At 33.5% G+C, this 27981-nt stretch overlaps 1 protein-coding gene and 1 long non-coding RNA gene across 4 annotated transcripts in view; one reads left to right on the plus strand and one right to left on the minus strand.

The window, feature by feature from the left end:
• The window catches only part of GRIK2 (glutamate ionotropic receptor kainate type subunit 2), a 926084-nt gene that overhangs the window by 35985 nt on the left and 862118 nt on the right, over positions 1–27981 (minus strand). The gene's annotated exons all lie outside the window — the stretch shown is intronic.
• LOC141578482 (uncharacterized) lies at positions 39–27965 on the plus strand. Its single transcript, XR_012508868.1, has 3 exons — positions 39–169; positions 15835–15910; positions 27774–27965. It is a non-coding gene; the product is annotated as an uncharacterized LOC141578482 (long non-coding RNA).

Consider the following 27981-nt stretch of genomic DNA (forward strand, 5'->3'; position numbering starts at 1 on the left):
ACGCCTTCGTAACAGGAGCAGGGAGAGGCCAGAGCAGGTATGAAGCAGCCTGGGGATGCAGTCACATCTGCATGGTGAAGAGATCACTAAGGTTGCTATGTGTAAAATAGATCAGCCACAGCAACGTTGGTGTAGGAAGATCATTTAGGAGCATATGGCAGCAGTCTAGGTAAGAAACAGTACTTGTATATGGGAAGTGGTTTTGGAGATGGAGAAAAATCTAAGTTCAAGGATTGTGTGTGTGTGTGTGTGTGTGTGTGTGTGTGTGTGTAACAGATAATGCTGAGTCATTGTGGACTATAAGAAGTAAAGAAGAGGTTTAGGTTAAATGAATCCTTGGTTTCTGGCCTAAACAAGAGAGTCTCTGAGAAGAATAAAAACCTGAAAGATTACTTTTGGGGGGAGAAAAGATTACACCTAGTAAGTTGGAGGTACCTAAGGAACATGTAAATAGATGTGTCATGTGAAGTCAGATCTGTAAGTCTGGAGCTCAGTGGAAAGGCAGGCTACGAAATAGGTCTTGGCGTCCTCTTGGATATAAAAGACAAAGTGGTGGATGGATGAGAGGAAGAGGGGTCCTAGGACCAAGCTTTGTGCAATTTTGTGTTTCAGTGACAGGCAGAGAAGGCTGGGCCTGCAAATGAGACATGAAGAGAGTGAACAGAGACTAAGGAAGCAAATCTCGAAATTGTAGTACTACAGAAATCAAAGCAGGAAAATATTTAGGGAGGAAGTGGTCACCTCTAGTAATTTGCCAAAAACATACATACAATGAGAACTGAATAACTTCCTTTGGATTTGGTAAAAGAGAGTTATTTTATTTCCTTGGTTATTTTAGCAAGAGCTAATTTAGTAGAGTGAAACATTCAGAAGTCACACAGAAGTGGAATAAGGAAGGATTTGAGGAAAGTAAAATGGAGCTGGCAATTGTCAAAAACCAAAAAATAAAAAAGTCGGACTCTAAAGAACAAGACATTCATGGCAGTAGGTAGAAGAATACTTTGCTTTAAGGAAGATTTTCAAAGGTTGAAAAGATTTAAGCATGTTTAAATGCCAGTGGGGGAGGTTTCAGGAGAAAAGAGAGGTTTAAAATGCCAGAGAAAGAAAGAAAAATTAATAACACAACGTTTCTAATAAGGTGAGTCTTGAGTAGAATAAAGAGGATTTGAATGCTATGATTGGCTTGACTTCTGATTTCAAAATTTTTATAGAAATACATGTGGAGTTATACTGACACTCTAAGATCTATTGTTTAAGAGGAAAATAAGAAGCTTCAGCTTGATTTATTTCTAATAAAATAGAAAATTATTGAACATTTTCCAAGTAAAATAGACTTCAGGATGTCTAAGATTAAAATCAATAGATAAAGCCGTACAAGTTAAAAATGAGGAATAAAAACTCATTTAAGGTCCATAAGCAGGTAATTAAAAATAAAATTTGTAATCAGACATTTGTATGTTGAGCGTAAAAGTTTATATAAACTTAGAAGAAAGGACGTATCAAGTTGCAACATGAACTGAAGGTCACAGATGAAAGACAGGGCGTGTTTAAAGAATGACCTGTAGCTATGTTTTGCTCAATCTCCTGTGACTAAGGTTAGTTTCATTCAATGAAGTTCCCACTGATCATCGCCAAGGAACATGATAAAATCACGTTTGGAGACTAAGCTGCTGAGCTAAATGCGCCCAGTCTTGGAAGGTCCTCTAGGCAGAGAAATGAGGACCCAGATAGAACATTAGGAAAAACTCAGGATTGGGACGCAGCTTGGCTCTCTGCATCACTGCTGCCAAACTGATTGGGAAAGATTTTCCAGAAGAATGTATTATTTAGAGAAATATGAAAAATGAAAGTCAGGTAATAAACTAAGTATGAAATAACATAACTCTCTGTAAGGGTAGAATTGAGATAATGGCAAATTAGAGTTTAGAAGAGAAGCTATTCAGCAGAAGTGTAGCCAAGTTAAAAAAAATGTTGAATTGGTTAAAAAAAAAAACAAAATACAAAGAATATCTTGTTTTACTCCTTTACTTCACAGGTGAGAAAACTAAGGCTACTTGATAAGAAAAAATATTACCAGTGAAGGCAGATTTTTAAGGAAAAAAATGTTGATAGGCTTTATGGCATCACGATTACAGAAAAATTTTAATTGTATTACAAGGTAATAACTTCGGCAAAAATGAAAAGAAAATTCCTAAGTATTATCCTTACAATTATGTTATGCACAGTAAATAGGCAGATAAGCAAGCAAAGAAGTTAAACCACGTATCACAGATATTGCTTGAAATGAATATGAAACTGAAAGCACTTTACAAAGAAAAAGCGTATTTAAAATGTTCTAAATAAAATCATCTTATTTTCTCACACAATCTACCCTGCCACTCTGAATACTAGAATCAATTTGTGTGTGTGTGTGTGTGTTCCCCACATTAAAGACACTTTTCTATGTCACATCAGACAGATTTAGGGTATCAGTGTTTAGCAGTGTTTATTTTATCAAAATGCTGATTTCTTATAAGTTGATTTGGTTTTTGCTACATCAGCACAAAACCAATAAAACTAGTTCATAAAGCACTGTCTTTTTTATAATAGCAGTTTTCATGGGCTATGAGACATCAACAAAAAGATGAGATTCCACTTACAAAGAATAAGAAACACAACACTTTTTTAGTATATGTGCTGCCAAAGCGAGCACAAGAAATACAGCACTTTTAAAATGGAGCCTTTTAAAGATTTTGTGCTTTAAAAAGGACATTCAATATACTAAAAGTATTTTACAAACATACAGCTAATGGTTCAAAATTTAAGATATACAGCTTTAGTCTCTGACAGAACTCTAAATAAAGTTTGTAACCTGAAATTACCTGGCTCTTTGCAGAACTCAGATAACTAACGGGTTTTCGGCAGCATTTTTTTCTGAGCCTTTTAGAGAGAGATTTTTAGAACTGGTAAGATATTAATGTAAGGATAGTGCTTGCTTGAAATTTTGTTTCTATTCCTTCTAAAATACGATGAAAGCCAATAAAGTAAGGGTTTCTCTTGTACCACTGGCATAGATTTTTTTATTGTGAGCAACAGATTTTACAAACAAAAAGCCATCTTTAAAAAAAAATTCTCTGATTTAAATTCTTTGGTACACAAACGAAGTCTTCTCCACTTGCTTTGCTTGCTGACAAATACAAATTAAAATTTAGAAACCATCTTTTGTTCATTGTACCTGTTTTTATAAACCTGTCTGATACTCTAAGAATGATAAACATTTGTAGACTTCTGGAAGCTGGTTTAAAATGAACATTTACAGTGTATTCTAGAGAAAAGTTTATCTTCTTTAATAGGAGAGGAAATCTTTAATATTAATCTTGTTTGAACTGTCATAACCACAAAGCATCAACGGTACAAAGAAAATTCCGTACTATGTTGTAATGTGTTTCATTCTATGTAATAGTAGAAGTGTTGACTACAACTCAGATTCTTTCGAAAAGTCATTCAAGTAGTACAAAGCCCAAAACATCTTGAATAACTTAAAAACAGGCTTTGTGTTAAGAACCCATTTATTTTGATTTAGAAAACAAACATTCATGAAAAAATGTTTTGTCTCCTAAAACACAATGTCTGGCATAATGAGTTGAACTTTGGTGTTTGAATGAGTATTGTGAAAGTACTAAAAGAAGAAGCAGTGATTTCTGATCATTTTTCTTAATTATCAAAGTACATTTGGTGACACTTGGCACTTACTCAAATTATTCCTTTTCAGTAAATTCCACACGACCAACTTTGTTTCTAATATAAACTTAAATATTTGGTTTTAAGTGCTGTAATAACATTTATTATTTTGTTATGGAAAAGTCACATATAATCATTCCTAATATGTGGTTTGAAAAAGCCCATACCAAGGTCTCCCTTGGTAAAGAAGAATTTGGCTGAGATTTGCATTTTAATTTTTTATTACAGTAAATAAATTACCGACAATACTGGAACATATGTGCTAGGTAAGAACAGCTGAGCCCTATCTGGACTCATCTGACCTTGGTCACTGGGAAATTAAAGTTAATTCAGGAAAACAGGATTGAAGCCATATGTGGTTCATATCAAAGGTGGATCTGAGGCTAGTGCAGTGATCTGAAAGCATTTGGTTGTTAGCAAACCTGTCAGTCCTTGGAATATTCTGGCAGTTTTATCTCAGAGCATCTGTGATCTCCTCAAACAGGATATTTGAAGGGAAAGACAATGAAACAGAGAGAATTGCTCTTCTTGGTGTTATTGGGAGTTAACAGAGGAGTAAGAGAATTATGACTGAACATAATATGATGGGCAGCAAGTTTAAAGCGATTTGGTGCTGTTACAGGCAGTTTTCCTTTTTAGGCAGTTGAACCAGTATCTGACAGCTCATTCCACACTAGTCAGAATCCCTGCTAATGAGTCTTCTGGTCACTGCATTTTATGCTTTAAATGAGATGTCTTGAACTTTCCTGGTCAAATGTTTTCTCTTCTTATAAAAAAATAGTAATCAGCAATATATTTTACTGTCATTTGGCCAAACTTAAATAAAATTAGGAAAATACGACTTCATTGAGTCAATGACAGAGCTTGAATAACCACAATTTCTTGCCCCTATCTAATAAAATACTTCTCTAACAATTTCACAGGAATGTTATGAGGAGTAAATAAGAAAATTCATATAAATTCACTTTGACAAACTATAAAACTCTCTAAAGATATCAGGATTTTATTCTTAATGCAGTTTTATGTAATAAGTGGAGAAACATAAACTATGACAGTAGTGTATACCTACTGTATCCTTATATCTATGCCTTTACCTTTAGAATATTTTATAATTTATAGGAACAAGGAAACAGTCCCCTGCTTACCCATTCGCTCACCTGTTTTTTCATTACAATATTCATCGAGCACCAGCCATGCCAGGCACTGTGCGTATAGCGATTAGCCAAAAACAAAGCCTGGCCCCTGTGCTTGCAAAGCTTAATGTCTCATGAATGCAGAAAAGGTAAACTAAAAATTATGAAATGGTGTGACAAATGCTATGACAAATGACAGATGAGGTGTAACCTAAATTGATGAGGGGATGCATGACAGAAAGTCAGAGGAAATAACTCCCTTTCCTGTAGGATTCAAATCAATCACACTTTTGCTGGGTCTCTCACTCCTCTCTAACTGAAACTCTGAATTATAAATAAGTGTGGAAAAAAAAACTTTCAACATTTGAAACTCTTAAAAGAATCATCATTCTCACTTTAAGCCAGTGCCTTTTCCAGGATTTCTAAACTTTAGTGGGAGATAATGCAAAGCTCATCAAAATACTTAAGAATGATGTTTATATACTGTATTGCTGTAACCTTATATATATTAAAATGTACATAAAATAGATGTTTTGTTTCTAAATAGTAAGTAAATAACCTTAGTTGGGTCCCAGGGAGAAGAGATAAATGGCTTTAATCACTTCTTCATCCAGTGGCTAAATAAGCCTACTTAATCACAATAATCATGAATTTAATATGTATAAAGTAATTTTATCAGTGATTAAATAAATCACTAACCTGAGGTACAATTTAATTAGAAGAGCCACGTCTAACCCAGGCGCTGAAACTTGCCATTTTCTCCAGCTGGGCTGTCCTTCCCCTGCATATCTGTGTGCCTCACACCTTCAGCTCCTTCCCGTCTTTGTCCAAACACCACCTTTTCAAAGGGACCTCCGCTACTTACTATAATTCCAATTACTCCCTTAACACAGATATCCCTCTGCTTAATTTTTATCCATAGCAGTTAATAACTATGTAGTGTCTTACATGGTTCCTATTTTTATTTATGTATCTGTTCAGTTCCTATCTCCATTTACTGTGAGAAAAACTGCATGAAGACAGAGATTTTTGTCTTTTTTCATTTTTAAATAATTTCACTATTCATACCCTCATCACATTTGAATTAGCAGAACTCTTCCCATGACGGGCAGGACAGAGACCTGTCATTCAAGGAAAAATAGGCGAAGATTTTCATAAAGCTTGAGGAGAGCAGTACCACAGTAACTAATACAAGGATGCTTGCAGCAGTCTCAGACAACGGTGCCAAGGTGTGTGAGTAGGTAGGCAAAAAAGGTGCTCCAGCAGGAGCTGGCCTATGTGTGTTGGCCCAAAACCACTGCTGTTACCTAAGGGGACTTTCTTAATATGCTTGTTAAGCAGATCACTTGTTTTGTTAACCCTTATAGCCCCGATACCTAGAATAGTGCCTGGTGTATAGCAGGTACCAATAGCTATTTATTGAATAAAGGATCTAAAAACATGAGTAAATGAATGAATAAATGTGTAGAATGGGATTATTTCTATTGTGCTAGAATTTAGAAGAAGGGATGTGAGCCTTAGCTCTGGCATTACCAAGCTAAGTGATATCTGATGAGTAATTTCATATCTCTAGAACTCAATTTGCTCGCCTGCAGAATAAATGGGTTAAACCATATAAATAATATATAGCATTCACCAGAGATGGTCTGTGTAACTATACATATTTAGAAGAATGACTAGGCACATTTACTTCTTTCATATTCTCTTCATGGTTAAATATAATAAGGAAAAGAACACCACTGGCCTAGTTTTAAAGCAAAGCATAAAGAAAGCCACATCATTGCACTGCATAGGTAATTTTAAGCCCCATTTCAATGTTAGAGTGCAGATTGAACATGTAAATGAAAAATATTAGAATGAATTTCACATTCCACGTATCTCAGGGATGGGAAGTAGAATTAGTGCCCTCTTTGTTCTTTTCCCACTTCTAGGTCATCACTGCCCCACCCCCTTTTGAAAACAAACCGAGGTTCAAAACTCAGTCTGTTAAGACTCAGGCCATACAGTCTTACTCCCTGACTCCTCTTACTACAGTTGACTATTCATTTTCTGGTTCTTGCTGTCGTTCCTAGAAAATTGTAGTACCCAAATGTTGGTTTCTATCAGTGATGAACCAGTAAACGTTTAAAAATCAGCTCTCTGGAAAAGTGGTAAGGCCGGATTTGCAGCATTTCCTGGTTTTTATGGTTTAAATATTTCCACTCTTGCCATTTGAAACTATGGACATGATATCAACAAAACTATAAAATTCTTGAAAATTTAACTCCTGCAAGTCAAGGTGAGCCAGCTCCAGTACACCACTGCCTCTCCTTCACCCAGAATCTGAGTGACTTCTCAGTTGTCTGACAATCATTTCCAATAACTTTCTTACTAGCTCCTCATTCACCCCAAATCATGGTTACATAATGTTGTATATATCAACACCTGAATTTTCCTTGCTTTCAAAATCAATTATTCAAGTATTCTACTCTGTGATTATAACCTTTTTTCTTCATAATTTTCTTATTCAATTTCTTTACTGGTCATATTTTCCAATCTCATTGGTGTCTCATGCCCGTTAATGATCTACATTCCAATTCATTTGCTTCTTCTACTTCTTTTATAGTCTATTTTGTTCAGGTGAGCTTCCATGATCCATAATTTCAAAAGTATTGTTGCTAATATCCCAAACTCATTAACTTCCCTCTCTTTTCTTTGGACTATTAACCTAACCTAACCAAACCCTGAATAAACAAAACTATTCACTTCCTCTAAATCTGTACCAAGGCAGCATAGTGTTGCTGGAGAAAGTCATACTACAAAGTATGAAGCTAAGTAGATGCTCAGGGCTGCCCAGGAAGTATAATACTTATCTTAACTTATTCTCTACGATGCCAATTTCAACTTTCTCTCCTTTCTGGAAACTCAAAACCTTTTGTGGACTCATTCACTGTTGGCAATTGACCATTGATTCATGGCGTTAACTCAAAACCAAATCAAATCCCTTCTCACAGCAAAAATCTTCTTAAATTATAATCTCTCCCCTCTCTTTCTGTTGTATTACCCTTTCTCCCACAGTGAATCCTTTATTTTGAGATTTGGATTCCACCAGCACCTTTTGTCTTTTTCAGGAATCTTACAGAATTATTTCCTTCTTATACTCCTCTGACAACATTTTGGCATTTCTAGATCTTTTAGATTTTAACTTCCCTTTGTCTAGTTGACATTCTTCCCCCACCCTCCTGCTAGTTACCATACTTTCTCCTTCCTCCTCTTTACAACAGAATTCATCAAAGAGTTGTCTTCGTTATTCCATTTCTTTATTTCCCACCCAGTTCTCTATGCACTCCAATCTGTCTTCTAGTCACATCTTTTTTCTGAAATAAATTTGACCAAATATACCAATGACCTCCATATTTTTAATTTAAATAGATTTTTTTTTGTCCTCAGGTCACCTGACCACCCTTCAACATGCAATACCCTTAACCATTCCTGAATTCCTGACACAGTCTCCTGCTTTCTTCTTATCTACTGCTGCTTCTTCCAGTCAGTTCTCTACACTGACTCAAACTTGGTCATGTCAACCTACCTCTATTAACTCTCTTATAAAGCTCCCTGTTACTCCTATTATGAAAGATAGTAATAATACAACTACAAAGTTATAATAGGCAAAGCCAGTTGACTATGCATTTCCTCCTTATTATTTTCCAACCTTTTCTAATAGAATATACATTTCCCATCCTCTTGTTCATAACAAGATAATCATATAACCCAATTATGGCTAGTGATATAGGCAAAAATGTATTGGGACTTCTGATGACCTCTTTTTGAGAGGGCAGATTCAGTTGGCATGCTCCCAATAGCTTCCCAGATTAATTCTATGTTCTCATAGTATAATGTAGCCATTCCTTTAGTTTTTAAGTATATATTCTATTTAATGATTATTTGGTTAATTTCTGTGTTCTTCATGGCTCTTGTTGAGTCATGGTGTCTAGTGTATCTCTACACCTAGTACAGATACTGAAAGAAAGGCACCCAATAAATATTTGAAAAAATGAATAGAGTTCACTAATGAAGTGATAGGCAATTAATTCTGAAACACCAGCTTATTATAAAAAATATATCATTGAAGAAGCATCCTAAGGAAAAATTTGAGAATATGTTCTTATTAATTCTAAAGGTACTAACTACACATAAAGTTATTATAGAATAGCTGAAGGAAATATTCAGATCAATTATGAAAATTTATTAAATCTCATTTTCACACAGTTAAGTTTAAATAATAAGTTAATTACCACTAACATTAGAATCCATTAAAGGAAGACTCAGATCAGTATTGCAACATATATTCTTAGCTGCTTTTCTTAAAACTACTCTTAACTTTGAACTTATTATGTGTAAATGCTTAAGCATTTTAAGAACACAATGCTTTTTAAATCTTCATATTCCTGTGAGATAGGTTTTGTGATACCCATTACAAAAATGAGAAAAGTGAGTTTAGGGTAATTAAATATCTAGCCCAAGGTTTGAGGCAGACTCACAACTTACATGCTAACGCAAGTTGCTGTGAGCGGTAACAATAGGCACAGTGTCGTTCAAATTGCTTTTTTGTAATTAGTTGGTATTATTTAAGGCAGTGATGTAGAGACAAGCCAAAATATGCTTTCCAAAATAAGTCCTGTAAGATGAAGCAAAATAGATGCAGGATGATAGATTCTGGCTAACAGGTTAAACAATCATAAATTTAAAAGGAAACACTCAAGTACTTATGCAGAAGAATAATATATGTGATGAAACTCAAAGAACACAAAAAAATACAGTAGAAATACTAAAAGAAGGAGAAGGAAAAAAAAACAAGTATATACATAGTACAATTCAGTTGAGCAGTTTTCAAGAACCATCCTTTGAAGTTAATTCCAAAAATGATCATTCTCAGTATGTGTTGTTATCTCTAAATAAAGCTAAATCTAACCTTAAATTTAAGAAGGATGGTTAAGAATAGTTTCGGTGGGTGTGTGTGTGTGTGCACGTGCGTGTGTGTATGTGAGATACGCTGGCAACCTGTTCAACTCCCACATTCCCTGAGCAGGCTTACATCCACTGGGGAGTGGAGGAAAAATGTTTCAAGCAGCTAGAGGCTAAACTTGATCCAATTCCAGGCCAATTTACATGGAACACAAGAAAGTATCCACCCTTTGCCAGCATGGGGTTCCTTCTAGGCAGGAATGCCAACATGAGCAGGTGAAGTAAGGTGGATGAACAATTGCATGGTTTATTATCTTACACTGCTGCCCTTCAGAGGCAGTGAGGGAAACAACCTGCATGTAATCTACCCTTAACACTTTTGTATTTAAGTAAAATTACTTTTCTTAGGACTTCATTCTTCACTTTGATACAAATTCTATTAGAATCCTCTGTCTGTTCGTTAGCGTGGAAATAGGTCACATGTAGCTTTGCCTCTAATTAGTATTCACTTCCTATCATCCAATAATCAATACAATTTAGAAAAACATAGATTTGGGGGTTGTCTTTTATATACCATCTCAACAATATTGGCAATTAACTTTGTTTCTTCTTTGGTCCAAGAGTTTAATCTGGTACCTACCTATTTTTTAAAATAACTCCCCATCTCTGAGTTAGAGTTCCATAGCGAGGTAGCTACAGGTCTGATTCCATTTTATTCCTGTTTGCAAAAGCTCGAAGCTTAATCTTACTCAGTAGTCTCCATAATAGGAATTCCCACGCCAGACCTCGCTTTTTACAGACACAGTCACATGAGAAAGGTAGACCAAAGCAAGCTTCTTATACCAGGGACCTATGTTGTTTCCCAAATAGTCCCAACCTTGAACTTTATTTGATCACAGATAATCTTCTAGGTCATCCATGAAACTTTCAACTTCTCCTCCAGAAGGAGTACCCACATTTTTAGAGTGAATTACCAAAGTATAAGTACAATAGTATTAAAAACAAACCAACAAAAAACCCAAATAAACCAGACTTCCAAAATGTAGCTACAAAAATAAAAGTGTGTACGTGTGTGTATGTTCCTATTTAATCAATTTTGTCAAATTTTAGAATGACTACTTAACTGAAAAATTTATCTTCCCTCTAATTCATTTAACAAAGAACGTAAAGCTCTTTATCATGCTTTATGGATTTTGTTTCGAAATGTTACCTAGTTAAGTGTGTGTAAGTGATCCGTCAAATTATAACAAAAAGACTCATTTTAAAGGAAAAGAAAATGAAAGTTGATTTTTAAAACTAGAAAGAATTGTTCTTAATAATGCCAATGAACTTAAAAACAGTATAGATTGCTTGGATAAATATCTAAGTTCAGCTATACTTATAAAAACCAAGAACATTTTCTGATGTTTATATTCGGAGCTTTTATCTTTAAATATGTTGGCACCAGCCTGGCCATACATATACTGTGTTTAAAACAAGTAAAGAAAGGTATATGCTACTGACTCACTCACAAAACTAACTTTTTAAAATTCAAAATATTTAAGATGTGATTGAAGTTTCAAGGGCACTTTAAAAAATTACGACCATAATTCAGCCTTCTTAATACATAGGCATGGGAGCTCAGCTGTGACTAAAAATGCATGAAATTAGATATGGATGAATTTAGTTAAATAAAAAAAACATCAGGTGCAAAATAAAAATATTAAACATAACTTAGGAATATGGTTAAGAATATCAATAAATCTCTAAAACAGTAAAATTCTAGGTCATCACCTTCACCCTTATTAATAGCTATTAAAATTTTATTAAAAATATAACTTAGCAAATTCTTCACTGAAAGCTAATGAATAGCATAAATGAAAATTGCATTATAAATAATATAAAAATGATCAGAAGAGAACCTAAAGTTCAGTAAGCAGAACATAGATGGACTTTTTATTTGTAATATATTTATTTGATTATTCACCCTGTGGAGAGCATGATTTTAACCATCCAGTCACTATCAGGGGAAGTAAAACTGAAAGGATTAATTTACCGTCAGTATTGATATGAAATGATCATTTGGTACATCTGCATTTGAGGATTTAATGAAAACAAAGCACTTCTCTACTCTGATATTTAATATCAGAGAAATAACCAGGGAGTTAATAATAATAATAACAATATGAGAGACTACAATGCAATATTATTTAAATTTTTCTGTTTAGCTATCTGACTTTACCAGTCATATTTTCTATCCTGCCAAAGGAAAAACAAACAAACAAAAAAACGAAAAAAGGTATTTCATAAAAAGCATTAATGTTTTCACTAGAATGAATTCATTACATCTTTTTCTTCCCATTTGACTGTGACCATGTCCAGAAAGCACACAGTTTTCTATAAGAGAAAATGAAACAATCACTTCTTGTTATATGAACATTGTAGAATCAACACATCCAAATGACTGTTGCACCTTCAAAATAGTCACTTTATTTTAAATTTGCTTGCAGTTTTGAATTCTGTTTTAGAAATACCTTCAGATGTTATATTATATCCTTTTAGATACTCTCAGTATTAACAATTTGATATCTTATTAGGGTAAATTTTCTTTGAAAATAAATCAAAGTATTTGGAGTAAAACAATGTCGGCCATAAACTGTTGTTACTATTCTGAAAGCAGGGACAGTTACAAAGTAAAGGAGCTGATTTTCTTGTGCTGTATTTGAGTATGTTCTAAAAAAAATTCCAAAAAGAAAGGTCTAAGAATTTTTTAGGAACCACAATATCAAAGATAGTCTCTTGAGGTATATCCTTTGTGATGTGGTATTCACTTCCTATATACAATCTACAGTATTTGTACATAATGCAGTCTTCTTAGGTTAAACGTTTTTTTCTTTATTGTAAATATTTTTATTTATGTAGCAAAAAAAATTTATATAAAAACTAAATCTGCCTGCAATCTCTTTAACATCTGTGTGGGTAACATGATGTTAAATTGGATGTTTCAGTTAAGGCACCAAGAAAAAATTGACTTAAAACACTTAAGTGTGAAATAGATAACCATGAAGACATTTCATGGTAGATGTAGAAGCAATCAGATAATTGATCCACAAGGGGATATAAAAAGATAATGAAAGAGATTAAGAATAGACATTTTGAGGAAAATTTGCTTAAGAGAGAGCTGCACTCTGGTTGTGACTCTCAACACTTCTTTGCCTTGGTTGAGGTGGGAGTGTTTGTGGAACGTACCTCATAGCCTTGAACTGGTTGAGTTCAGAGACTGAGATGTGACAACTTGAAAAGATTGATTCCAACCCCTGGCACCAGCTGGCACAGAGAACTGGTACCCTTCACACAGTCAGGAAAGGTAAAGGATAACTGTCTACATACAAGAAGCAACTGCATCCACTTCCAGGCTGGCACAGAGGTGTTTGAAACTCTAAGATGAAATGCAGGCATCTGAGTAAGAATGCTAGTCTCTGCCCAGGAGGGCAGTTGCCGTGGGAACAGAGAGTTTGCTTCCCTGTTAGCACAGACTCAGCATTTGCTGACGTAGGTGTCCCAGTAGCTTCACCAGAACCCTGTCGCTGATTCTAAAGAAGTTGCAGGTGTTGAGGCATGCTGCCTTTGCTGATGGCAAGTTTCCTGCTACACCATCCATCAAAAAGATATTATGTCAAGATGGCATCAAACCAGATGGTAAAGACAAGTTTTGAGACGGCAGTTTGACTGACTCCAGCCCTAAATTTTGGCTGATAACATCTTTCTGACTTGATAAAATGAAGCAGAACTGCCAACATAACCAACTAATTTGCCTGAGCAAATGATACTAACAAAGTATCTATTTAAATGAAGTGAAGGTTTTAATTTTATTTGTTTTTAAAAAGTTGAGGTATCATAGGCAACTGGAAACATTATAAAAAAAATTTCTTAAAACTCTTCTATAGGAAAAAACACAAAATGTTTGGACATTTATTTCAAACAAAAGAAAATGCCATTAGAATGACTCACAGAATATTTTTAAATGTTGCTTAGTTACTTTTGGAAAACAGAGTACATTATTACTAAAATAAAGAACTAAAAGTTAAATTTCTTTAAAATCTCTCCTTGTCACATTGCCATTTTTAAAACGTTGCTGAAGTTGTGAAGCTGTGGTTATATGATGCACTGAGGTTAAGTAAGCTAATGTTCAGGCATATGCCTTGCTCTAACTTTTCATGACTCCAAAGTCTCATATCCTTAGTATTTAACTTTAGGAAACTGCAGACACCTATTTAACGAGGCATTTGACACACAGAGATATGATTTCCTACCTCAAATATTAGTGCTCTTGAGTGTGTCCATGAACCCACATACAGCAAATGTTAGACAATTATACAGAAAAAGTTCAGAGAAGTAAAGCCAAGGACAGGGAATAGATGTGGGCAAGAGGGTGGTCATTAATGCAGTAAAGGAACTTAAGATATCAAACATTTATGATATTTTTCTATATATGATGTTTTAGGTAGTAATTAATGTGGAACTCACTGCCTTGCATTCAAAAGCTTGGGCAGAGACAGAATAAACTTTGAGTTTATACAAAAACCTTACCAGAAATAGCCATTACAATGAAGACAAAGTGGGGCACTGTTCAAAACAGGGTGAACAAAAGTAAATCCATGGTACTGAACTACATAACAAAAAAAGGTGTTTTAGCTGATTCTGCTAATTCTTTTTCATTTTTTTGTGTGTTTAGAGAACACAGAGTATACATCTACATGATCATGAAATAGCCAAAACAAAAACTTATGTAATACATGTTTAGGTGGACATTTTTCAAAATAACTGGTTGGACTAATTTACTTCAATTAATTTAAGCAAATAATCCTTAATGAGATTAACCTTAAATAATTTGATCTAAACCTACTGTAACTTACAGTAGTAGAGAATTAGTTCATCTGATATAGTGTATTATAATTATGTATATATATACACACACACATACGTGTATATGTTTCTTACGATATAAAAAACATTCTGTATAACTCAATACCTCATAATAATGCATTGTTCTAAAAATTTTCTTCCAAAGTTGTAATCGTGATGGTTCTGTCCATACACAGTTTTACAGTAACTTGTTCTTTTTCAAAGTCCTGAAGCACTCACTTTCAATAAGATTCACTACAACTCACTAGGAGTTTAACTTAGGTTCATTAGAACTCCATACAATCATTTTAGAAAAGAGAAGTACCTTTAGAAAACATTTTACAGTTGGAAAAACCAAAAGTAAAACCTTGGATAAATCATTCAATATTGATACATCCTATGTATTTTATGTTTTAGAGGCAGATCTACTTTTTGGAATTCAAAACTCCGAACCCCCAGAGTTTATTATTAATGATAGATCACTACAAACAGATCTCACTTGAGTCTTTTCTGTTGGTTATTATTTTTGTCTGCCCCTTGCTGACTATGCCCATAGAAGACATTTTCTAACCTTCTCTATTACCAAAACCCATCCTTACTTAGTTTCTGGCATCAGATAAACTTGCTTCCAATTTTGCTGAAGCCATGCATGTCAGCTCCCTCAGCTTCCTATGTCTGCCTTGCATAGTATCAGATTCATGCCCCTTGCTGTATTTACACCTCTATGCTGTTGCTTGATCATGTGCTCTTCCATTTCTCCAAATCTTCATTCCAAAAAACTATGCTTTCCCTTCCTTGTCTTTCCCATCTCTGTTTTTCAAATGACTCCTTCCTGTCTGCACGCTGAACAGACCAATCGCTTTCTCACATTCTTCACCCATTCTCCCTGACACGTGCTCTCATCTCGCTGGCATTATAGAACCTTTTCCTGGTTCTGCCTTTCTAATCCACTTTAAAGATGTTCTTTTTTTTTTCCTGCTTTCTAACATTTGACTTCTCAAAAGTTCTGCCTTTGCCTTTCCTCCCAACTTCATCTTTGATAAAAACTTTAACTTAAGAATTTAAAGAATAAGCTTTTTTCATCTAAGAGTCTTAGTAGGCAATGAACAGGTCTAATAATTTATTTAATATCATTATTCCCTTGTAATTCCAGCCTCTTCAATTTGAACCAGCTCAGAGTGAACGAAACTTCCTCCCCTCAAAATTTTGCGTTCTCAACTTACGTTCATGTAAGCGGTATTATCTCTTTCTACTCTCTTCCCTCACTATTGCCTAGTATCAAAATTGTGGATTCCATATATTGCAGTACAATTTAACTTTTAAAGTTTAATGAGAATGTTTTATGTAAATTCTCTCATGCTATTTTCTGTGAGAAAAAATATGTGGTACAATTTCTTCCTTATATAGATTATATTCTAACAGAAGGGTCAAAAGAATACAGATTTTGATGATGCAAAGTAGATACACACAGCCACACAGTAAAAGTGGCAGGAAAAGAATATTCTAATAGGTTGCAAACTCCATTTCTAAATGTTTTTGACATTTATCATTCCCTGATCTATTCCTCAAACATTATTTTATTTCAGGACCTTATCACATCTCACTCAAACTCACACTATGAATTCTTAATTTGGTCTAGTGTCCTCTAATCTCTGTTCTTTTCAGTTACCTTCCAAATATATAATTTTTGATCATCCTACTCTGCCCCAAACAATTAAGATCATGAATTTCTACAAAACCCCTCATAGGCTATAACCACACTTCATGGAGTGTTACCTTTAAAGAAATTTCCATATTCAAGCCAGTATATAGATTTTACTAGGACCAGTTCTCTGAAAAGTTGGAAATAAGTTTTGTTCACAATTGTATCATGCACAGCACCCAAGGTAGTATTTTATACATAATAGTGACTCAATAAATATTCATTAGTTTCCACAGAATTCAGACACTGTATGATATTCAAATTATTGAAAAGATTCCTGTAAAATTTTTCAACAAAATTAATATTAATTATTTTCATTTAAAATGGCATGAGAAGCCTGTATTTATTATTTATATAAAAATGTGTTACACAAACATGAAGATAACTTTAATAATGATAGTAATAGTAATAGTGATGAAATGTTAAATGATAATATATAATTATTTACAATTAGAGTGGAACTTGCACTTGTATAACTTAATTGATCTTTCCAAGCATTGTTCTATTAAGTACATTATGGAAACGAATGACAAGACTTAGAAGAGTCAAGGGACTTAATAAGGATTATTAGTTTAATAAGAAATGATGCTGAGTCTAGAAACCTTGTTATCTGTTCCCATATCAAATACTCTTTCTACCAAAATCTCCTGATTACTTATACCAACAAATAATAGAAAATAGATTCCTCTATTTTCATGGAGTTGCTCAATAATTCAATCTCTAAAATAAATAAAATTTTAAACCTTTGCTTTATTCCTTATGACACATTCTATTTTTTAATCTACATTAATATTATGCAAAATATTTCCTTAGCAGAAATCTTGGTGTGATGGTCTGAAATGTGTCATATCAAAATTCATATGTTAAAATCCTGACCCCTAGTACCTCAAAATGTGACTGTATTGGAGCTAGGTGCTTTTAAACAGGTGATTAATTTAAAATGAGGCCATTAAGGTGGGCCCTAATCCAATCTGACTGATGTCCTTATGAAACGAGGACATCTGGACACAGAAAGAGACACCAAGGGTGCAGAGGCACAGAGAGGGTAAGTACCATGTGAACACATGGAGAGAAGGTGGCCAAGAAGAAAGGCTTCTGAAGAAATCGACCCTACTAGCATCTTGATCTTGAACTTAAACTGCTGTTAAGTCACCCACTCAGTCATATTATATTTTGGTATCCCTAGCACACTAATAAAATTGAGTAAGATATAAAGCATTTTAATTTACTTTATCTGAAGCTTTGGTTAAAGTCAGTTTACTAGACAAACTGTTATGGTTTAGCATTATAAACAATGGCCCAATAGAAAAATTAATGCACCAGGGAAATGTCTAATACATCTATGATAAAGCTTATTTATCTGAAAAGATTGTGTCAATAAAGAGATTTATTCCTTTAAATTATACATAGGAATAAGTAAACCTTCTATTGTCATTCCTGATTCAGATACATATTTATGCATAGATTTGGAGCTCAATGATTGGCTTCTGGCATTTCCTTACTTAAATTTTATAATACTAATAAAAATATATGACTAATTTATGAATAATGTCATTCAAAACACACAGCAAAAATAGGTATGTCACAATTTACAGGCTGTATATTAATGGTTTCATTTCAAGATCAGCATTTTAATGAACTTCCTTCACATAGTTTTATGTAGTGGATATGTGTAAGATTAAATGTGCATTATATGTGTGTGTGTGTGTATTTTTTTATATCCTAGAGTAAATTAAGGGCGTTAACTATATATATATATATATATATATATAGTTATGTATATATATATATATAATGTTTCTATTTCAGTCAAGACAAATCTAATTATCAAAAATTCATAAGTAATAAAACATGTAGAAAAAGGACATGAGAACTGACTAGTTCTTGACAAGAAAATGAATAAACATAGGCTGTTGAAAATGTGCCCTTCCCCAGATAAATTAAAAAGATTATTGTTGCCATAAATTAATACCAAAATTATGAAAAACCCCTGGAGACACAGAAAAAATTGAGTTCTGTTGTGGAAGGAAAACTTGCATTTGAGAAAATGGGTTTGCACTGTTAATCAACAGAAGGTGTGAGACCTTTGTACATAAATCCCTTCCCTTCCTTCCTACTGGATGTATTTAAAACCCTCACTATAATGATTCTAAATAGTAGAAATAACAATAGCTGAGCCCTGGCAGCATGAGAAAACGTGGCACCCGAGGGAAGTAGAATGAAAATGTGCAACAGGTACAGACAATGCTTTCATCCCTAGGAACTGAATTGCTTCTGATCATCTCCTCATTCATTACCTGGGATTAGTGGTTACAACTAGTCCCCTCAAAAGAAAGGATCTGTACATTCAGTGCAATCCCAATAAAATCTCATTAGGTATTTTTGTAGAATTTGACGTGCTAATTCTGACATTGATATAGAAATGTAAGGACCTAGAATAGTCAAAATACTTTTGAAAGAGAACAAAGTTGAAGGATTTATATGTCTAACTTCAAGACTTACTATAAACGTACAACGATCAAGAGAGTGTAGGCTTGGCATAAACAAACAGATGGAAAAGGCTGGAGAGTGCAGGAAAAGATCCAATGTATATAGTCAACTGATTTTTAGACTAGATGCAAAGGAAATTCAGTTTAAAATAAAGGGTTTTTTTTTCAATAAATGGTCATGAAATAATTGAATATCCATATGCAATAAGAAAAAACTTTGATCGATACCTTACATTATGTACTAAAATTAACAAAACGAATCACAGATCTCATTTTAAACTTAACCCTATAAAACTTCTAGAAGAAAACAGAGTAGGAAAATCGGTGACCATACATTTGACAAAAAATCTATTTAAAACGACACCAAAAACACAGTCTATTTAAGAAAAAAAAGATAAATCAGACCTCAATAAAATTAAGAACTTCTGCAGTTTGAGCCCTATTTACAAGTAGATAAAAAGCCAAGTCATGGAATAAAAAAAAATAACATGGATGAGTCTCAAAATAATTATGCAGAATTGAAAAAGAAAGACTAATAAGAGTACATGTTTTCAATTACATTTATATATAATTCTAGAAAATGCAAACTAATCTGTATTAAAATAAAGCAGATCAGTGGTTGCCTGGAGTCAGGGATGGTGTGGACCAGATGTGGGGAGAACAGATTACTAAAGGGTACAAGAAAACTCCTGGGCGTATTAGATAAATTCACTATCTTGATTGTGGTACTGACTCATGCATGTATTCATATGTCAAAATATCAAATTTACATTTTAAACGTGCAGTTTACTGTATGTCAATTTTAGTTCCATAAAGCTAAAATAGGGCAGATATTTTTTAGTTCTTCAGTAGTCTTACTCCAAGACTTATATATCATAATAGACTTATACAGAAAGATTAACTTTTTAAAAAGAAGAGGAAAAGTAACTTATTTATGCTATCAAATATTAATATATGCTACGTACATATATTAATAAATATAAGTTGGGAGACATAGACAAAAAGAGCAATGGAATGTAATTAAGATGTCAGAGACAGATCAATATAGATGATATATAAATGATAGAAGATATAAATAGATATAGACAGACAGACAGACAGATACCTTGATACCTGGTATAACTGGCACCACAACTCAGCCAGAAAAGAATTAGCAGGGTATGAAGATGATTATTGAAGAATAGTTTGTGGCAGCAGAAAATTGCAGAAAAGGTAGCTTCTACGACTAGCAGATGGAGAAATAACATGTGTTGGACACATACTGTATAATTTTGTACAAATGAGAAACAGTAATCATGTTGAGTGAAAAGAACAAAATAATAGATGCTAACTTAAAATGTAAATTAAAAATAATAAAAGATTAAAAATATGAAAGATGCATATTAAAAACCATTATATATTCTTAAAGGATATAGCCATAGTTAAAGATGTACGTTATCTACATTAGAGTGGCTTGTGAGAAAAGTAAACAGAGAATGGGGCTTCGGGCTCAGTGAAACTGAGAGGGTAACAAAATAAAATCAAAAGAATGCTTTTATGGGGGAGGGTAGAGCTCAGTGGTAGGGTGCATGCCTAGCATGCATAAGGTCCTGAGTTCAATCCCTAGTACCTCCATTAAAAATAAATAAACCTAATTACCTCCCCACCAACATAAATGAATGAATACTTTAAAAACATTAAAATAAAGTAGAGGCCTTGCATAGACTAGTGATAATGTAACCACGGAGTGAGATTCATCCAACTCACCATGCTAATAATAAGAGAAACAAAACCAAACTGGACTATTTCTTACCCTAGTTGTTTACTGTAGTTTTCCTCTGGATTCTTGCTTTTCACATAGATAAAAGAATGGAACTCCAGATAATTTTAGCAAGTTTTAACATTTTCTATAAAGTAGTATGGAAAAGAAAGCACAGCTGACTCCACTCAGTAATTTTTTAAAAGAGTTCAAATATGAACAAACAGAAACGTATCTGAAAGCAATGTTTTTAATGGCATTAAATCCAGGGCTTAAAATAAATCAAGATATTTGAAAGATTGGGAAGTACTACCATTGGCAACACTCATCGAAATAGGCCAGGGTTGAAGGAAACTGAGTTTCTAAGTAGTGACTTGATGAAGCACATCCACGGCCAAGCCTTGGTGAGAAAGTGTAAGGGGCACCCCTGTGGCGGAGAATATCCAAGCAGCCGAAAAAACACGAAGGCCAGCTTAAGAAGTCTATCCCTCTGTGTCTGCTTTCTGAAGCAAGGACATTCTGATGAAAGCATAAGCAGATGCAAATTACAACGCCTAATCTTCAGCAATAATAACCTCTCTCTCGTCACTCATGAGGCTCCATTTTACATTGGAAATTACAGAAAATAACACTGTCAAGTTAACACTCAAAGCAAAGCAAAATAGCTTCATGCACATCCTGCATATGAAGAGTGTCCTGCTGAAAGATTTTAGTGGAAACAGAATTTTTTGACATTTTTTTGGCTATATACAAAAATAGTGAATAACTGGACCACGATTATTAAACACAATAGAAAAGAAATAAACCTGATCGTAGTCGTTGTGATTCTTTTTTACCATTTGCAACAGCCTATCTTACCTACTCTGTTGTCAAGCATTTTCCCTCAAACTCTAATGACCTCTTCTGATACAAAATCTAATAAAAATCAGGGAATAAGATCAAAATAGTAAATAATTTTTGCCAAACTTTTCACTGTCTCTGTTATACTGGATTTTAGAAATGGACTTCAGCACAGTGAGAAATTTAGAATTTAAGAACTCAATTAATCAAGGAATATTATGGTGTTTTACGAAAATAGTTGAAGGAAACAAAGCTAAAAAAATTTATTCAAATAGCTTACTACAGATTTCACCCCAGTGGAAATCAGTGCCATTACATGGATTATATATTTCTGATATTGTTCTTGAAATATCTCCAGTTTTAGCATACATAAGCTTATCTAAATAGATGTATAAATTTTGAGCCAAAATAGTTACCTGAGATGATAAAATAGTGGTTATGTTATTGTCTTGTTCTAAAAGACTTATTTAAAAGATTTTGTGAATAGACACGTCCATGGAGTCTTTATTCTTGTTCTGTACTTTTTATTGTAAGATTGTTAGAAGCAATTTTCTCTAAGTTCTTTAGAAGGATTGTGTATCCTTTACACACACACACACACACTTCTCTCATCCCTCACATACATATCATATACATATTCTGGGCTTGATAAATTTGAACAAATTTCAACCTCTGACAAATCTTCGCACCTTTGGAAATAGATTTTTTTAAATGACCTATTTTGAAAAGATATTGAACAGCATTAAAGCAGTCTACTATTTTCTGTGTAACAGTAACAATAATTATAACTTTCTACACAAGATAGATCTTTGAAATTGGACAAAGAAGCCAAGATCATTAATGTTGAGAGTTCATTTCTGAAGAGAAATACATGAATTACAAAAGAAAACAAGCATCTGTCAAAATATACCCAGTTTTCACACCACCAGTTTTAAAGTAATTTGGTCAAAGAAAACTTGAGAAATGTTAGTTTAATAGTCAGTTATTAATTTACAGAGGGAACACAGCCTAATTCCCATTTTGACGTGTGTTCTTCTAGTCAAACTCATATTCCATTTATCAGAAAGAGCCTCTCATTTCACTCAACCTGACTCAAGTTGTTACAAAGCAAGTGACTTAACATCCTCATCCCATCTGCTGACTGGTATGTCCAACTTGACCAGTACGGCTCTCTCGTGCGTCCATTGTCACATATTGTAACATCTTAAAATTGCATAAACACTACTTAGAGATTCTCAAAGATAATTCAGTTGTTTTCAAATAATAGATGAAATAATAAGAATTTATGTCAAAGTAGTTATAGATATTTATATGGCAAGTTTTCTATCCTGTGAGTCATTTAAATGAGAGGATTATTATATCATTAACAGTCATGAGCTAATATGACCTGATCAACACTGATATCAGAATATATTTGGTAAAGTCTATTTCTGAGTTGGTTTTTTTCTTTTTTCATTACTTTCACTGAGAGCTATAGTTCTGGTAACCTTATAATGTACTGACATTATTGAGAGTGAAAGAGGGCACAATTAATGATCAATTTAGGATACCGCTTATTAAGTGTGACATTCTTGGAAAAACTAGGAGTGTGTGTTCATCCTAGCTGTAATGGAAAAAGATGAGGATTCATGGCCAGGGGTCCTGGATTCCATTACTAGTTCATCATTTACTAGGGGAGAAATCTTGGGCAAATATCTTTATCATAAAATTTCCCTTCTGTAAGTTAGAATATTTTTCCTACTATGTCTAATTTTCAAGAGTACTGTGAGAGTCCTCTCTTGCTCCATAAAACCAAAAATGTATTTAAAACATTAGTTCATTTTTACCATAATTTTGTGTAATTCTTGGAACAAGAGAAAACGGATCTTTAATTATTATTATCATTTGAAAACTGCAGATATGCATGAAGTAGAATAAGACATCTTTTCATTCTTTATGAATTATTTTGTGTAATAAACACTGCTATGTAAAACATTATGCATTGAAAATTCAAAAGCAAATAACTGAGGCTAGAAATGTTAATAAGGGTCTGTTATGTGGGGATCTCAAAAAGTGGATGTTGAACTTGAAATCATGGAAACGTTGGGAATGACTATGGGCAGAAAGTCCAACAGAAGACTACAGTAGTCCAGGATGCTTGAGTGAATTAATTAGTGGCATTGAGAAAGTAGAGAATGTAACAATAGCTTAGTAGAATAAAGCAATAAATGTGTGTGTGTGTACGTGTACGTGTATATATGTATATTTACATATAGTGGCTAATATGATTCAAGCACTAGCTTAGTAGAATAAAACAATAAACATATATATATATATTTATTATGGCTAAAATGATTCAAACATATGTCAGTATCAGTAGATTCAATTACATTTATTTTCAAGGAAAACTATCTACATATAGATAGATAAATATGTCTGCATTTCTAAAGGAAAGGGACCAGGGATTGTGAAAGTTATTTCAGCCAAGAGGTTATGGTATTAACCTTTAAGGAGCCATTTGTATAGGTACTATTTTATTCTAGATACAAAAAAATGCCCAAATTTATGGCTACTTAAGAAAGCCACCTTCAATTATAAAGTCTGTGAAGCATAGACCATACGCATTTTATAATCCTTGAGGCCTCTCTAATCCTTGAAAGATACCTCACCAAGTAAGCTTTAAATAAATAATTGGATTAAATAATAGTAAATACATTTAAAAAGAAATCCTGAGAAAAACTGAACAACACCTTGGCAAGAGAATTAACAAATAACTTTGTTATACACAACAAGATTTCGTGTTCCTGCTTCTATTTCCATCCTCCTCCTCCTCCTCATTTCTCCTTAAATGTGTGAATGGTTTGATGGAGTTAATGAGGTTAGGGAAAGAACTTCATTGCCTCTCTCACTCAGCATTTGTCAAAAAGGAATTTAGCAAGTTCAGAGGATACAATTTACAGAAATATTTTTAAAGCTTTCTAAATGTGAAAAGTACCTAGATTTATTTATAGAAAGTATCTTATAAGTAGATCTTTAAAATTATATATGCACACATTGCTCACCTGTAATATAAAGCAGTATCTGAATTATGTGTGCTAAATAAAACTTCCACATATTTTAAATCCTTTTTATAAAGAAGATACTTTAATCATTCAAAGTAGTAAAATTCCCTCAATAAAAGCAACTTTTCTAATTTCACTTAATCTTTAGAATATTCCATTTCTTTTCCTGTTGATAAAAAAAAAAAAAGTCTAGTTTGTCTGGATAGTTCAAATGGGAGTGCTTCACTTAAAAAGCTTTGCTGAGAAGTCATTAAAACTTGCCCACTGTGCTTCTGCAAACTGCATCTGATTTTGTGACCTTTATGTCTCACTTTTAAAATTTCAATCTGTCTGAAATCACTAGCTTAGTTTTTCTTTTTGCCTTTACCAAAATCCTCTCTATTGACCTCAGCTGCTTTGACCCTCACCCACATACAGTATGATTAATTCCAAAGAGGAGCTGCATTAAGCATTTGCTTTGACGGGCTCATTATCTTTCCTTTTTGTTATTTTTCTTTGAGTCCTTTCTGATATGTATGAAATCTTTGGAAACTGACAAGAGGCGTATGGTGATCTTCTGCCCCCCTAAATAGGCTTTCATCGAGGCATTTTAAATGCTCCAGCAATATTAGAATGTATCATCCTTTTTACTTTGAGAACATAGAGCAATCTATTTATTCAAAAAAAATCAAATAATAAAGAAGAGATTAATCTGAGGTCATGCAACTGTCTTTCCTTGGGAACAACATCCTGAGTCTCCATGGAAAAGTTGTTTACAGCTGATTTCTGAAACCAACTGAGCTGCTCCTTGTATTTATCTCTTAATTATCATAAAAATTAACACTATTGATTATAACAGCACCCGCACAAAAAGTAAGACATTTTCTGTTTATTGCAAATAGTATAAATAATCTATACAATAAGTCAACTCTACATGAGTCCATTGCAAAACATTCTACCACTTCTACAAATTAAAAAGCAGCAAAATTTCTGTTAATAATTGTAAAAACTATATATGTATGAACGTATCCTCTTTTCTTCATTACACTCATGGTACGTATCACATGCCCAAATATTTCCCAGAAAATTAGATTACAGTATTGATTATCTATGACTCTCTCATACACTGATATAACTGTATTGCTAATTCCCTACATGCATACTGATATAATTACCAAAGAAGCAAGAGGAGAACGTGGACCTTTTAAAGTCAGTTATAAGCCAAATTTGCAGAGCCTTGAGTATTACTGCCAGCAACGATGTCAGAATCAGACACTGAGTACTTCCTTTTATTCTCACTAATCCAAGTGCCAAAGTCTAATTATGCATATAAAATATTTTCTTAGATTTCTGTTTCACAGAGAATAGACTTGACATTGAATAGAATACCATGAATAATTAGGGGGACATTTGCTATAATTTTCTGAGTTTCCTTGAACTTCCCATTGGCACATTAAGGAGATAAATATATTATCCCTTTAAATACTGTATTTTACTTTGCTAATACAGAAAAGTGGGCTCACAAGCAGCTTTATACCAAACTTCTCTCCCATTGTCATGAAGTATTTCATATTTTTTCAATGTTATTATTGTTCATAAAACAAAACAGCAATGACGTAGCTGTAGGAAAACACAGCAAATACAGTTTTAAGCTTTGGAGTCAGATATCCCAGCTTTACACTACTTGCTTGTCACTGGGCAAGTTACTAAACTTCTCCAAGCTTCAGTTTCCTCATCTGTGAAATGGGAATAAAGAACTGAATAAGATACTTTATGTGTGTCTGGCACATGGGGAAGCCTCAGTAAAGAGTGCTATTAGTAATCACTGTCTCACTGAGACTCATTATCACTAATGGCTAGGGTGTGAGTCCATATAGAGGAAGACTGCCAGCCAATAATTGTTCGATCTGACAGTACCACTCTAGCATGTATCAATAAGAGCAGTGTGCAGAATGGTGGTTTACATTTTAGCATATGCATCCTATACCTAGAGGATCTTTCAATGAAACATTTACTGCACATGGTATTTCTTTTCATTTAATTAATTATTGATGTATCATAAGGCATTTAGTATACATGTTTGTCATTAAAATAAAAGAACATTGTAGTTTTAAAACTCTCCATTTTACAATACATTCCCTAAGGTGGAAAAGAATTAAGGAATTAATGACAATGAATCATGTATCCCTACCATGATCCCATTCATATACTATCTGCTTATGTCCATCTGTCATTTTTACTTACTTGGGCCTGAAGAAGAGAAAAAAATTGTTTCCAAAATAAGATACTAAGACTTGAAAAGTTGCAGTAGACTCAAAAACCTACTCTTTAACTGTTATTTACTCAAATTCTAATAAGATTTTTTAATTAAAGGAATTTCTCTTCATAAAGCCGTTTGAAATGACATGCTTACATTTTCATATCATGTTCTGTCTCTGCTGTGCTAATTTCATTTCCTGGCTCAGAGATATTCCGACTTCGGAGTGTGTTTAGAATCATTTGTTGCAGTTACAAATGATACAATTCACTGATTATTTTCAGAGAACATGAAGTAGCAAGTGGAAATTGAGTTAGAAAATGAACAAATATAGCACATTTTGAACTGGTAGCTATGAAGTAAGGCCCGAGTGCAAATCTGAGCTCTAGCATTTTATACCTGTATTTTCAGCAAATCCTTAAATTCTATAAACTTTAACCTCCTTACTTTAATATGTGGATAATAGGGGTGTCCAGATCATAGCCTGGTTGTAAGAATTATATGACAAAAAAGCATGAAAGGTGCCTAACATGTTATATAGTGTTATATAGTGAACATTCATTAAATAAAAGTTTACCTTATTATCAGAGTGGTGGAAATAAATCATTCCTACAATAAGAAGCAATTCACATGTTGGTGACCCCATACCACTAAAAATACTGCAATTACTTAATGTGCTATCCATATGGAAATGAAAGGTAATAGTTTCCTGTTATATTTATGTAGAACAAATGCAGAGAAGAACAAATATCTATGTATTTAGGAGAATATTCCTGGAAGATGTATTATTTCTTTCAATCAGTCTCACATTTTCTCTAATGACTCAGGATTCATGCAGCATAATTTAACAGTATATTAAATTCTCTGTAGTAATTATATTTTTAGTTAAATGTCTGCTTTTAGAATCGAATAATATGAAAATGTCCAAAATAACAAAAATACTTTAAAAAAATTCATGGTTCCCACTAAGGAAATAAAGATACTGAAATTTAGTGTGCACCCACAAGGATCTTGGCCCTTTGTGAAAAGTGTTTTATAACTTCCAGGTACAAAGAATCCTGAAAGGTACAATGTCTCAGCCCCATGATGTGTTGAGGAAACCGAGGTTCAAGTGAAGAAACTTTTCAAGGTAGGATAAGTAACAAAGGCTTGCAAGCTCCCAAATAAAAAGTTACTTACCAAAGGTAACTGAGTTTTCCTATTTGGACAAAACCATTGCTAATCCCAAACTTATTAGCTAATTTTTCTGACTCA

The sequence above is a fragment of the Camelus bactrianus genome, chromosome 8 (assembly GCF_048773025.1).
Source record: "Camelus bactrianus isolate YW-2024 breed Bactrian camel chromosome 8, ASM4877302v1, whole genome shotgun sequence".
Lineage (NCBI taxonomy): Eukaryota > Metazoa > Chordata > Mammalia > Artiodactyla > Camelidae > Camelus > Camelus bactrianus.